Raw genomic sequence first — 15,262 nt, 5'->3', positions numbered from 1 at the left:
AGGGCGTCAGAATTTTAAATGTTCACCTTGACACAATAGTTGTTATGAACTGGAATAAAGAACTTGAAAGACTGATGGAATCAGATTTCATAGTAACTTTGGAAAATTAATTTGATATATCCTTCATAGAGTTAAAATTTGAAGGATTTTCGAGAATAGGTCCATTTTAATGGCCCTTAGATATCATTGTCCTAGCATCGATTCTGTATCACCCCCGGCCTTCATTGAGCCAGAATAAAATGCAATATTCACACAGCTTTCATCTTGTGGTACTCTTATCTTTTGACAGCACTTGTGTGTGTGTGTTTGTGTATGTGTGTGTGTGTGCGTGTAGGCGGAGTGTTGTGGGGGGCGGTGAGGTGGACTATTCCGAAATTCAATTATTCAATTCTGTATACAAGCCGTGACTTTGAACAAATTAGCATTGGATCGAACTTGTTTAGGAAAAGGACAACAATCCTTAGCATTTATTGCACTGTTCTTTTTGCCTCCGATGATGTTTTGACATTTAGTTTTTTTTTCAGTCTTCACGTGTCCTAATTTTGTCTAACTGCAGGACTATTTGTAAGAATGAGAGGGACCAGATTATTCACAATTATTCACCATTATTGCCTCAGATAACAGGAAAACATGGAGTCTCCCATGACTGACTGCACCCCGCACCCCCCCCCCCCCCCCCCCCCCACACCTTGGGCATAACAGCTCTTAGTCAGGTGGAGTCAGTCACTCCTGCGGTTGCCATAGGGATTCCAATCCGTGTTTGCCACACAAATCCCTGCGTCACTCCTCATGACAACGACACCCGGGCTCAGGCCCAAGAAATAATTGCTTTTTTATATCAGGTCCCAGTCTGACTCCGGGCCCAGCTGTCTCTGTTAGTGCTACACTGAAGCTAGTCATTCAAATTATAATGTTCTAATTCCCTATGATTATTTTTTGGAAAGCGTTACCCAATCAGTTGTGAATTAGAACCTGAATCCGACTTCCTTCATTGGACACCTGTCGATTATTATTGAACAAATTAATTTTTTCCAGAATTATCAAACGCACAAGAAATGTTTATTTAAATATGATATCATGCTCTGTCTCTCTTACTCTAGAGATCCCATACATTGCTTTACATGACTCTCTTGGTCAGTTTATGTCATCATTGTGCAAGAATATCTGTCTATATTAGATTCGATTCTGTCTCTGTTGTTACTGCAGAATTTTTAATCATTTATAGGATGTGGGGAGCACTGACCCCTGTTGCCCTTCTCTAATTGCCCCTGACAAAGTTGTGATGAGCTGCTATCTTGAATCGCTGCAGTCCATGTTCACCAGGCAACATCACTGTTTATATCACATAAGGTCTGGCCACCCTTATGATACACCTGATCCTGATTCATCGTATTAACGAGATTGTACAACCTATACACAGTAGAAAATATTTGGGATAGTTACCATGGAATTGATGAAGATAACGGTTAAATAAAAATATTGAACCTTCTCAGGAGAGCAGCAGATGTTTCAATCCTTAGCATTAATAGGAATAAGAAGTCTGAGAATTAGAGGTACAATTATGTCCTGTCGGCTATATATCCAGGGTCATTTTCACCATCATTTTCACAAATCAGCACGCAATTGAGTCCTATATCAGGAACTTCAGTGAGACACTGAGAAGATCAATTTTCATAATCTCCTCGTCATTCAAGATGCGATTTATTCATTTTCCAACAAATCCCTAAAGACAGATAAGTCAACGCCGGGAACAAAATAGTGAGGCTGAAATCATTTTGTGTGCAAGAGCACACAACCGAATGGTTGTCAATAAATACTTACAACTTAAATGACCTTCAGTTGAAACACATGAACTGTTTCGTGTTTTCATGCATTCATGGAAGGCAGAGATGGGCTGAAGGTTATCACTGGGAAAACTGAAGGGGAGTTGCTAAAAGAGATCATTTCTCCAAAGGAGGTTATTAGAAAATACAATATATAAAATACACAAGCACACAAATGTCTATGATATTTCTTAGACATAGAACCGTAGAATTCCTACAGTTCAGAAGAAAGGCCATCTGGCCCACCGAGTGTGCGTCCTACCCCAGGTCCTCCCCTCTGCCCTATCCCCGTTAGCCCCACACATTTACCATGCCTAATCCACACACTCTAAGGGAAAAAAACGGGCAATTTTGCGTGGCCAATCCAACTAATGCTATGTGTTGTAATATAAACGAGGGATGGGTTTTGTGCAGTAATAGAGAGACAGAGCCGAATGCACCAGGTATCGATACAGCAACTGTACTAATAAGAATACAGACTGGGTCCAGTTCAGTCATTACTGAGAGAGTGTATACAGTATATTACTAACCAGCGTGGTGTTTTCTCATCTAAATAGAGACATGACATACATAGTTTTGACAAAGACAAGGTCTATTCTAATATAAGCAGGGTCAATGTGCGCTGTAATTTAAACTGAGACTGGTCCCAGCGTATCAGCGCTAACAGGAAATATGGACATGATCTAGTGTGATACAAACAGAGATGTGACCCAGTGGAATAAAAAGTGAGGCAATGCAGAATAAAGCAATAATTGAGAAAGGATAATGTGTAAAATGAGCAGAGGTGTGGTTTGGCACACTGATAAAGGAGAGAGCAGCTGGCGCAATAGAATTGTCACCCAGTGTAATTTTGTCTGATTCTGGTCATTGTATAATATAAACTGAGACAAAGCCGATGCAGTAATTTCAAACCAAACCTTTAGATTGATATAAACTTTGACAGAAGCAATTGCAGAAATAAATAAATCATGAAACAGAATAATAATTAGAGACAGAATATTATTCGGTATAAACAGGGAGGTGGACTAGTGCAGCAGTGATTGAGATATTGTCAATGTTTCTTTATATGTGGCAGGTTTCAGCAATGTAATAACTGAGACGGAGCCTCGTGCAATGCAACAGTAACATTTGCAGGTACATTATCAGGAGAGAGAGTGCCCAGTGAAGTAACAACGGAGATATAGAGTTTCATGCCATTAGACGAAGCTTAATTCCGTGCTGTCATAACTGCCAGAATGAACGGTGTAATGTCAAATGAGGCTTGGTGCAGTATAGCAACAACTGGGATTTTGTTGAGTACAAAATCAGCTGAGAATTATTATCATATAATCAGAAAAATGATTTCGTGTCAGAGAAACTGGGTCACGTTTAGGATGGACAAAGACTGAGTCTATTACAGAAATAACTAAGATGATCATCTGTATCGTGTCGTGCCAAAAAGCACAGTTTCACTGCCATCTCCTGGACTATCTTTGCTATTGCAGGTGTTGTGAAATGCTGGTTTCAGTTGCTGTTTCTTATTCTTTGATGGGCTGTATACCCAGCTGGTAAGGCCAGCATATATTGGCAATCGCTAATACACTGAATTTACTGGTTTTCTAGACCATCAAAGAAGGTACATAATCGCCAAACACGTGTGCGCCTGGAGTCAACTCTGGGCCAAACTGGTGAATGATGGAAGGTTTCCTTTTCTGCAGGGCATTAGATAATCCGATATATTTCTTGTCATGGCCGCAATTACAGAAACGAGCTTTAAATTCAAAATTGTAAGTGCATTTTAAAACCTTTTATAAGTGGATTTGAGTATATATATTGAGAAATTTGCCTACCCTCGGAATTACTCTCGCAGAAATATTACCACTATGACACTGTCTCCCTTTCAACATTGACAAAGTACTTACAGCAGAGAAGAAGGCATTTTGAAGCGTCATGTGTGTGTTGGCCCTTTAAGGGGGCAATTCATCCAATAACACTCTGTACCCCACAGTCTAGCATTTTGTTCATTTTCAGACCGTATGCAATTCCATTTTGAAACCATTAGTTGGCTCTGCCTGCACCACACTCTCAAACAGCACATCCCAGCTCCGGATCACTCACTGTCTGACAATGTTTTTCGTGATGTCTCCATGTTTCTTCCACCAATTTACTTCAACCCGCGCCCTCTGTGTCAAGATCCTTCTGCCATTGAACAAGACTGTGGTGCAGCACCGTATCACGTGCCTTTTGAACGTCCATTTAGAGAAATATCCTCACAAACAATCTCTGTCACACAGCATAAAATTCAAACAAGTTAATTGATCTGGATTTGACCTGAACAAATACACTCGGGCTGAATTGGTCAAGAAACATATAATTGGGATGATTCCTGCAGTGATGAAGAGAGTGAAGATACAAATGCTAAATGTGCTGACACACAAAGATAGATCGAAAATTTTGGCATTAGCGATGGCATTGGACATATCTCGAATATTGTGCACACTACTTGTCTCCTTTTCTTAAGAAAGATGTTAATGCGTTAGAAAAAGTTCAGAGGCGTTTCATTGAACTATCGCCAGATATGAGCGGGTTATCCTATGAGGAAAGGATGGTGATGTCAGGTTTGTGCCCACAAGAATTCAGAAGAGTAAGAGGCAAATTGACTGAAACCTTCAAAACTCTAAGAGGTGCTAACAGTGTGGATGTTGAGAGGAAGTTTCCTCTTGTCCAGTGTTGTGCCTGTATTGGATGTGTCTCTGAGTGCAGATATCTCGGGTCTTGGTTCTGCGTCTGTTTCCAATGCTGTACTGTCCACGTGAGGGCGCTCTCTGATCACTAACCGAACATCATGGCCTCCTTTTGCACAAAGTGACAATTTGCCGGTATGAAAATGGGCGGAGAATAAAAATCCCACCGAATCACATTGCACCTTCCCGGTTCTTTGATTCAACCTTTAACTTCAATACATTTATTTGACACGAAATGCCCTCATTCTGGACTGAATATCATTGAAATAGACAGCATTGAATTGCAAGCATGACTAACCAACAAAAGAAAGCGAATCACTGGGAAATACACATCCCATGGTACTTATTTTGAAATTGACCACAGTCAGCTTTCAAACAAAAGCAAATAACTTTCAAGGGATATTGATCATCACTGAATTGAAAACACAACTGACCAACAGAACCAATCAAATCTCCGGGTAATACAGATCGCAATTTTCAGATTGGCTGTCGTCAGTTTTTACACAAAGTCAACTACATTTATATGGAGGGGAATCAAGAACTCTCTGTTGTTCACACTTGAGCTTTTTTCACTATGGGTATGAAACATTCAGGCGCATAAAATCCGGCCCTTTTCAGGAAAGCCCAGTAGATCCGAACTGAGCATCGATTCCCTCATCTGTCTGAGTGGTTTTTCCCGTTTCTTAGTGATGAAAAGCCATTAAAAAGATTATTCTGTGAAATGTCCGCCATTTCCACAAGTTCACTTACAGTATCACTTGTATCTGTCTTTTTGAGCACACAGTACTATCAGATATTTCAGATGGTGATTAACCATATGAGTCTGCACCTAGAAACCCATTAAATTCTGTTGGAGCCTGAACAGGATGGGAATAAGCGCTCGGTGTCAAAATCGAACTTTCCTGTCAGTGCGTCAAAAAGGAGTTTATTATTTTCCAGCAGACATTTGAGAGTGACATCAGAGCAATGAAAACATGCCTTTAATATCGAGGTTCGGATAATGTTGAACAACAAACTGAAATCAAGGAATGCTCCATTGCAGACATCAGAAAGCTAAAATTTGACTGACTGTTTCTACCCGGGGACCTTTCGCGTGTTAGATGAATGTGATAACCACTACACTACAGAAACAGCTTGAAATACACTACAGCGAATCTGCCTGTCTGCAATGTTCAACTGCGCTGTGTTGCTGCAGGTTCCGATGGTTAGACTGAGAGCCCATGTCACTGAATTCAGGAAGATAACCGTTAGTTTCAATCTGATTGTACAACTTATCCCCAACATCAACATTTAAAAGTGTCAGTCTCGAAAGTATCTAAGGGAGCAATGATTTCTGCTCATTTATTAATGCGTCATTTCCATCTTCCTTCGAATAATCTCAATCCATTATACTCAGTAATAAAAGCAAATTACTCGGATACTGGAATCGGAAACGAAAAGGGAAAATTCTGGCAAGTCTCACAAGGAGTGGCAGCAACTATAAGGAGTGAAAGGGGCTGACATTTCGAGTCCAGATGACACCTTGTCAACGCTCATTGTACAATTGTACTCTGTATATGTTTGAATATTTAATTTCAGTGCACTCTGGGGGAATTCCCCTCCTGCACATGCGCCCAGGCAGTTACCTTTTAATCTTTTAATATGTTGAATTTGATGACTATTATTCACATCCTCACCCGTCAGACTTTCGGTTCCTTCTCCATTCGGGAACTTTTTTTTATTGCGTCTATTTTTCAATCACTCCAGCGCGGTGCGCTCTGGGAAAATGCATGCGCACATGCGCGGTTCCGCCACATGCCTCTTTATAAAGATATGTATTTTATTTAATTTTAATTCCATGTTGAATTCTGTCCAAAATGTATTTGAGTTTAGCATTTATTTAATGTCCTAATCTTATTAAATGATTTTTTCCCAGAAAAAAATAACTTAAAATAGTCGGTTGCTGTTCATTAGCAATCTCCTAACATTACTTTCTCCAGAGAAGCTGAAAATATGCTTGCCAGCATTTGTCTGAATAAGTATAAAGCTGTTAAATACCTTTTTCATCGAAAGTAACAAGGAATTTGGGAACACTTTTTAAAGGTTTGTACGGAGCCGACCAGGAGTTGGACCTGGAATCTTCTGACCTATAGTCTGACGCGTTATCCATTGCACCACTGGCCCACATTGGGAAGTAGGATAGTTGTTACACATTAGCTCGACATTTCGAAAGTTTCAGGCAGAAACATTGTCAAAAAGTTTGTGTTTACTTGTGAGGAAAAGGTCCATGATTGAGATTGTCTTTATTCATTTACTATCATCCCTAATTGCCCTTGAATTGAGTAACAGCAGTTGAACGGGCTGGCAAATTCTCCTCTCGATTCGGACTTGGTGATAAACTTAAATGAAACAACCTTCAGCCAATCCATCATCTGTATTTGTAAATTAAAACAAGATTCAACCGAGATTTGAACTCCGATCGCTAGGGTTCAGAATCCAGAGTACTCACCATTACACCACGGAACCTAACACAGGGTAGTAGTCTGAAAATCGTGGATCAATACTTGTGCCAATTTGAACAGCAGGGAGAAATATCAGTCCCGTTGTACAATTATTCATATTTATATTTCCCTTGCTGGTTCCTCCTGTAAAAATCAGTAGGCTACTTTCCACTGCATTAAATTTCACTGTAACTGACCACATTCAAACACCAATGTTTGCATCGAACTGACATAAACCTTACTGCAGTAAACCCACTGAACAACATCAGCTTTTCACAGCTCTGCTTTCATCACACTGGAAGCCAATGTGAAAAATATAAACAATTTCAAATCTTAACAGACAGGAAGGAGTGTGTGAGTGCGGACAATCGGCGCTGTGCACATTCCTGTAATCAGTATCTGGGAGAATCAGGCAGATGGGATCCTGGGGGTCTCGTGGTTAGGATTCATTGCTTTCAGATGTCACAGACTGGCCTCGATTTCTGGAGATTTAATGCATTTTTTAACGTAAGAGTAAAAAGCTTTGGGGTTTTCCTTTATCCGACTTGCCAAGGACTTCTCGTGCCTCCTCCTATCTCTCCTAAGCCCTATTTTTTTTAACTCATTCCGAGCTAACTTGTAACCCTATATCGGTGTTATCAAGTGTTGAAAGTGAAAGTTTGGCCTGGTGTCGCACTGGGTACCAGCTTTGAAGAAATGTTGCAACTTAAAGCTTTTGCAGAATGGCGTGATGCGCATTGTAGTGATATGAGTTGTGTATAAGAGACAGTGTGCAAATAATCTGAATACGTTTTAAGTGTGTTTAGACGGATGTGGTGAAAGCAGAGGCATATTTGGGAGAATGAGGCGGTGTGAGAGGGGGACTGTTGCAGAGTGCTTGTGTTTTGGAGGAAGGGTGAAAGTTTGAGATGCGGTTGTGAATGAAAGGAAGGTGTTGAACAGCATGAGAGGCTTGTGCGATGTTGCGTGTGAGATTTGAATGAGAGCATTTGTGGGCATTTGGGGAACGAAAGGACAAAGTAAGGAAATTACAATGCTGCTGAGTGTGAAGGAAGAGAGAGCATGTGGGGGCGGCACAAGCAAGCGTCGCATTGGTGGTTCAGTGGTAGAATTCTCGCCTGCCACGCGGGAGGCTCGGGTTCGATTCCCGGTCAATGCAAAGCTTCTTCTTTCTCCGTTCACTCTGTATATTGAAGCGAATCGCCTGTCAAAATTGGGGGAAAACAAGGGAATTCTTCCGTCTTGGAAGTAAATCCTGAAGGGAAATGGTTCACAATATTCGGAAGGAGGTGCAGTTGTGAATGGTGTTATTGATGATTGAGTGGAAAGTGTTGGATTGTTGGGCTACTGGTGGTTAGTTCCCTTCCCTCCCGTTGAATTCCTGCCTGTGATAAGAGAGATGGATTCATTTTACCTGCCCGTTCATCGGAGAAAAACACTGCGGCAGTGCTGCAGGATCAACGGAACTAAAGAGAATTGTAAACAGTGCGGTCATGCTGCAGTTCTGGAACAGGTTTCCAGAAATAGAATTGTGGTCACTGACACACTAGTTCAGAATATATTTAACTACTGTTGTCTCAGTCTCTGTGGCGCAATTGGTCAGCGCATTCGGCTGTTAACTGAAAAGTTGGTGGTTCGAGACCACCCAGGGACGGTTTTTTGCTATTTTTCTCACTATCAGCATTCACGGGTAAACAATTGCCTGCTTCAACTCATTGAAAAGTTTGGAACTACGAGAGAATATTTGGTAGTGTACAAGCTGAGACATTGTATATACCTCTGATTCTGTGCGTTCCCTTGCATCTTTCGAGTTACGAGGATCTCTATACGTCTGCGCCTGAATCTTGGTGTATCTGAATCTAGTGTGCCCCTACATCTATATGTGTCCCTGAACCTGTGTATGCCCCCCTGTTTCTTTGTAGGCTCCAATACCTGTGTGTGTGTGTGTGTGTGTGTGTGTGTGTGTGTGTGTGTGTGTGTGTGTGTGCGCGCGCCTCCCTGTAAATGTCTGATTCGTTGTGCCTTTTTTAAGACTAAACCGTGAAAATGTCTGACAAACGAATTGCAGAGGACAGCAATGTTTACCCACTAAGATTCTGAATTTGATTACCGTCTGATAACTGCTTCGAATGTACAATTTGAAGTTTGAAATAATCCCAACTTCAATCTCCAGACATTATCTCCCAATGGGAAATGAAGAACACGATTTATCTGCGGTGCCTGGTTATAAAAAGGGCGAATACGCCAGCCGAGAGCCTTCTATAAACTCCAATGTCGGACAATATCGTTCAATATTCATATTTCAGTAACCGGTTCGCAGTCTCACAAGCACCAGCGCCTGCAGTTACAGTGGTCCGCCAGCAGATGGTGGTGTTGTATCACTTTAATCACGCGGTTAGTGCAGCAGGTTTGAGGAATAATTATTTCCCTGTTTCCATGGAAAGGGAACAATTAGTTATGCAATGGCGTTAATATCTCTGTGAGTAACATTCATAGGGAAATCTGGCCAAGGATAGCGAATTTAATACTTGCCTTCCGGCTAGTGGACATGTCGATTACAAGCTAATTATCGTGTAACCTTGCATTTTAGTGATTTAAAGATTTGTCTATTCTCTCATCCAGACATTATCAAATACTATTTCATTATAATTGGACACATATGTACTTTTCGCTGGATTTTCTATTCCTTGGCGCTCATTTTTTTTCCTTCGTCCTTTTAGAAATCCAGCCGAACCTTGCCTCTATATTGCGTTCTGTGTATATTTAAAATGTAGTTGCTTGTTATAATGTTTAATTCAGCACAATTCGAGCTCTAACTCACTCTGATCTATAACACACACTGTAAATTGCATGAGAGTCTCAAAATGACTAACTGTGCACTGATTTGAGTTATTAGCTCATTGTACCAATCTCACTGTCGAATGCTGACACGGGATTTTATTAAGTGTAATCGCAGGCAATCCAATTTTCTGTTCCGAGCTGCAATCTGAATCTGAAAGTAATTCAATGGGAGTTTGGGGCTAGTATTTCTTGGACATTATCATCTCAGTATCCATCATAATTTCCCATGCCCTCCGCACCGCCCCCCCTCACTCCACGCCCCCAACGCCTCCCTCCCCCCCCTCCACCTCCACCCTCCACAAACTCCACACCCCCACCCCCGGCCGCAGACCAACACCATTTATTAATCTCGATTCCACGTCTTCAGTTCACCATCATTAGTTTTAATAGTGACATTTATCAATGAGTTGGAGCGATGGAGGGTGAGAGGTCGGGGCTAAATACGCGGGGGTTCAGTGAGGTTTCAGAACTGGTGGAGTCACCAACTCCCACCCACTTTGACACGGTGCTACTCCATTCTAGAACGGGATTGATGATAAACTGTCAGCTAAACAGAACATTATACTCAGCATGTAATCAGTTTCTGGAGGTGAATGTATGTGAAAGAAAAGGAAGGGAATATCATTTACTGCAGATGATAGAATGACTGTGTGACTATATCTGTAGTGACAGTGACCTGGGATGAAGCAATGGAGACAGTAATGATGATCAATGAGATACAAATCTCAGATATCACAGCAGAACTGTGAAAAGCTCATGTTGTTCAGCAGATTTCCCACAAGAAGCTATAGAAGAGGCAGAGGCTACGAATGATCTTTGAATGTGGTGAGCTACAGTGAAATGTAGTGGAGTAGAATGTATTATTATTCATTTTGACAGGAGGAAGCAGCAAGGGGAATGTAAATATAAATTACTGGGATTGGGCCAATGGGTTTATTTTGTTTCTCCAGGTCGTTCAAACTGACACAATGATCGCTCCTGTTTTCCATCAGGAAGGAATTTCAGACCCTGCGAAATCTTGTGCTGGTCGGCAGCAACAAAACCTACATTCCCTGACCGGGAATCGAACCCGGGCCGCGGCGGTGAGAGCGCCGAATCCTAACCACTAGACCACCAGAGAAAGTACGAGTAAGAGCCTTAATCTGACCGATACATTGCAACGTTTTTCAAATTCTCAAGAAAGGTCTGTCGAGGAAAAAGAAACTCATGTTTTGATAGAACAGGAATGACTCCTTCAGCCAACAGCAAATTACTGCAGATGCTGAAACTTAAAAGAACAACTTAAAATGCTGGAAAACCTCACCAGGCATGACGGCATCTCTGGAGAGAGAATGTAAGACAATGTAATTGAGTCTAAACTGCCCTCTGAAATGGCTCAACAAAATAGTTAGTTCAGTGGGAAATAGGGATGGACAACAAATACTGACAATGAAATCTATATTGTGTTAGCAGAGTTTTATGAAATAATTAATCATTTTAATTTTGTTTCATTTCATGTCAGACAGGGTGACATATTCGGGGCTCTTCTTATTTAAAACCTCAGCCCTTTAACTATTGAGACAGTTATGGTTCAGTCAGAGAAAAGTGATCCACTGTGATCCAAAACAAGGAATTTTAGTTGTTGCAAATCCCACCTCAAAACGGAAAATGTTGGAAGATTCATCAGTTTCAACAGCTTCTGTGGAGATGGAAAGAGAGGGAATTATACAGCTTGCTGACCTTTGACCCTAACTGGAAGAAATTGATGATTTCATGGTTTTCAAGCAAGTACAGAGTCAAGGAAAATAGAGACAGAGAGGATGGAAGAACAAATGGGCTTTTGATAGGATGGAAGGCTGGCGTGATTGAATTACAATGGAGATGATTGTTGTTTCCACTGACACAATCTCGCAGAACTGGGTTTAAATCTCATAATAAATGAGAACAAAACCTCTCGCTGAGTTCAGCGCTTAGCTCACCGCCTTCCAGTGATCTGGAGGCAGTTTTCATTCACAACTGTGAGATGAACAACGGAGAAAAGAGAGAGAGACTCAGTTTGAGCCATGGCACTCCTGGAGGAACGGTGATCTGGAATTCACCCAGGAATGAGTCAAAGTTTTAAAAACATTGACGCCCAACGTGGGGTTCGAACCCACGACCCTGAGATTAAAAATCCCATGCTCCACCGACTAAGCTAGCCGGGCACGTGCACTATGGGTCTTTCCGTATCCTAAAATGCATGGAGAGACTATGACTTTTCTATTTGGTGTCTCAGTTTGTTCCGATTTCAACGTTTACATTGAATCCCCAAAGTTTCTATCCATCCCTCTCAGTCATCAATTACATCAATCACATCTTTCAATTCTTAGCTTCACCTTTCCCAAACATTCCAAAATCCTCTTACATCATTCACCGTATTTTTTTTTGTTCTTAACAATTTAGCCAGGGGAGGGGCCGGGGGAAAAACCTTCTCAAGATTTTCATGTCACACTGTTCCCCTATTTCAGATTTTTCAATAAGATCATCTCTGATTATTCTAAACTCCAGAGCGAACACACTCATCCCACTGAATGTCTCCTCTCAGGAGAAACACAGAAATCAATCGCCCCACAGCGTCTGTGAAGGGAACAACATCTAAATCTTCCAGCTGAATGAACTGGCCTCGGAGCTGGAGAAGTCAGAGTTGTAACACTAACGATAAACTCTGAAGAACATACATGTCAGATACACAACATACATGTCAGATACACACACAGCGCTCATGTCAAATCATGTCACTTTCAAGTTGCGTCTTTTAACTTCCTGCTCTCCACCTCAGACATGTCCCCATTCATCAAAAATCTCCGACCTCAAACCCCATCCTGCTCCTCAACCCACTGATAATGTTACTAGTACCGCAATGAGCTGGCAACATTTGGCTCCATAGCTCAGTGGTTGGAGCACTGGTCTTGTAAACCAGGGGTCGCGAGTCCAATTCTTGCTGGAGCTTCCACGCAAAGTTTAGCTAACATCAACTGTAGGAAAAAGCAGTGGACTTGTATCATAACTGAAATGAGGCAGTAATATTCCAGCTTTTAAGAAAGTTCACCGTTCGAGAAAGTGAGAGGAGGACAAACGGGAGAGAGGGCTTGGATCTCTCTTAACGCCCCAACTGCGATGGACCTTCAGAAGGTTATAGGTTTCAGAGGAGATCACCTAGTTACGAGGGCCAGCGCATCCTTTGAAACAATTCTCATGGAAATATAAACAACGTTGAGTTAGGTCCATTATGAGAGATTAAAAGTGATTATCTGTGACAGGTGAATGGCAGAGTTCAGGAAATTTCAGCCACTCCCACTCAAAATTGGATTTGCGTTTCATAACGCCACCGAATGTACAAATACACGTGTTAAATATACATCTCCAATCTCTAGTCACTATCTCCCACGGGAAAGAGAAATAGAATTCCTGTGCAGTGACTGCTGATAAAATGGCAAACTGACCAGCCGAGCTCCTGTTGGAAAACTTCAATCCCGACAATTTTGTCCAATATCCACACTTGAGCAACTGGTTGCCAAGTGCAGACATCCAGCCACTGAATGCTGACACATGAGACCAGCGCTGCGAGTCCCCAGCAGATGGTGAAACTGTATCACTATAATCACGTTTACAGTGAAAAAGGTTTTCAGAGTTTTTTTTTAAGGGTAGGAAAAAGTGAATAAAAAGGCGTTTACATATTTTCCAGTAACTTACGACGTGGAATGGTTATGAATAGAATACTTACTTTGTTATTCCTGCTAATAAAGATGTCTGTTTTCGGCTAATCATTCCATTACATTCTATTTTATTATTTTAAATACTTGTTCAGAACTCATTCAAAAAATTTATTCATAACTGAAGATAAATCTATTTTTGTCTGAATTTTTCAACAATTATTTACTTTTCAGACCCTTCACAAACAAAGACCAACCCTGCTTATATTCTGTTCTATGCATCTTTAATATATGTATTTGCTTATTTCACTTCAACACTCCAGTGCATTTGGGGCACAAACTAACTTTGATGTCTCACACACGCTGCAAAATCCGCGAGGGTCGTGGAATTTAATGCGCATTCGGCTGAGGTTTTTTAATTGAATTGTACCAAGTGCATTGTCAAATACTGCCATTGAGTTTTACTAAATGCAATCACTGCCACTCCAACATTCTGTCTCAAGCTGCTGTCTAGCACCGACCCTAAATCCTTGGAAGTTTAGCGCTAACATTTTGACCAAAGAACAAAGAACAACACAGCATGGGAAACAGGCCCTTTGACCCAACGAGCTCACGCTGCATTTCAACATTATGAGTGCCCTCCTCTACCCATGACCTTTGTCTACAACTACTGGGGAAGATTTTCAACCGCCTTTGCCAAATAATCCATTCATCCATGAATCGCTACACCAATCTGTTCAATTCACCACTGCTAAATCCAATAATGAATACTGTGCAAAGTGGGTGGGACTGTTTGGGCTGAGGGTCGAGCTGAGCAGGAGGGTGGAGTTGTGGTGAGGTGGGGTGGAATTGTGAAGAGAGTTCACGGGTGTTGAGTTTTGATATTCATTTCATTGAGGGAGTTGTGTTGCAGTTGAAGTGAAATGCAAACATCCGCGCAAGTTAACAGAATGGTACAAAACTGGAGGTCAACATGATGTCCAGGCTGGTTAATTAGTATTAGCTGATTTGAATCCGGATTTTTTCTGGACTCAATTCATTTTTTTATTTGTTTTTACAATTTCAATACACGTTTTAATCAGAAATGGTGACACAAAATATGCCTACACTGTGTATGTTTCACTGAGATATTATTTTGTGCAGAACACGAGATAATCACCCTGTTCTAACGAAAAATATGTTTATTCTGCAAGTAATTTCACAATTGCAGTAAATGGAGATCTGATCACATTCTTTAGATCCTCTCTGAATTGTGTCTGGGTCACTGCGTAAATGTATGTATTGGTGCAGCAACTCAGAAGTTGGAGCATGAATCCTAATTCCCGCACAAATGCAGGAATATAGAAATGAATTAAGTTTACATTATATAATCGTTGACAAAAGGAGTGGATTAGCAACACTGACCATAGTATGATAAAATTTCCTGATAGAGCAAACAGTAAGATAATGGATTTTCTTCTCTTCACTGTCTCTGGGTCCTTTGAAGTGTCCATGCACTTGTGGCTCTGAAGTCTCCTGCGGAATTTGGTCGACCCTAGAATGTGTCTAATGGTGAAAACATTCAGCAACAGAATCAACAAAAAAGGAATGAACGGTGTTAAAATATAATGCAGATTTTCAACTGCTCCCCATGCTGCAGAATAGAGGACATCAACGCCAACATCACAAAAATGAGGATTATTCTGAAACTCATATCTATCACCATACATGAAATACCAGAAAAT

The 15,262-nt window shown here is 41.1% G+C and overlaps 5 non-coding genes across 5 annotated transcripts; 3 read left to right on the top strand and 2 right to left on the bottom strand.

The window, feature by feature from the left end:
* The first annotated feature begins 8,114 nt into the window (after positions 1 to 8,114).
* trnag-gcc (transfer RNA glycine (anticodon GCC)) lies at positions 8,115 to 8,185 on the top strand. The gene has a single exon. It is a non-coding gene; the product is annotated as a tRNA-Gly (tRNA).
* Positions 8,186 to 8,606: 421 nt separating this feature from the next.
* Positions 8,607 to 8,680, top strand: trnan-guu (transfer RNA asparagine (anticodon GUU)). The gene has a single exon. It is a non-coding gene; the product is annotated as a tRNA-Asn (tRNA).
* A 2,235-nt stretch (positions 8,681 to 10,915) lies between these two features.
* Positions 10,916 to 10,987, bottom strand: trnae-cuc (transfer RNA glutamic acid (anticodon CUC)). Its single transcript has one exon. It is a non-coding gene; the product is annotated as a tRNA-Glu (tRNA).
* Positions 10,988 to 11,977: 990 nt separating this feature from the next.
* Positions 11,978 to 12,050, bottom strand: trnak-uuu (transfer RNA lysine (anticodon UUU)). Its single transcript has one exon. It is a non-coding gene; the product is annotated as a tRNA-Lys (tRNA).
* A 712-nt stretch (positions 12,051 to 12,762) lies between these two features.
* Positions 12,763 to 12,835, top strand: trnat-ugu (transfer RNA threonine (anticodon UGU)). Its single transcript has one exon. It is a non-coding gene; the product is annotated as a tRNA-Thr (tRNA).
* Positions 12,836 to 15,262: the final 2,427 nt, after the last annotated feature.

This window comes from Carcharhinus amblyrhynchos, unplaced genomic scaffold, assembly GCF_965287045.1.
Source record: "Carcharhinus amblyrhynchos unplaced genomic scaffold, sCarAmb.v2.hapA scaffold_38, whole genome shotgun sequence".
In the NCBI taxonomy this organism is placed as follows: Eukaryota; Metazoa; Chordata; class Chondrichthyes; order Carcharhiniformes; family Carcharhinidae; genus Carcharhinus; species Carcharhinus amblyrhynchos.
This window is presented reverse-complemented; position numbering and strand designations above follow the sequence as displayed.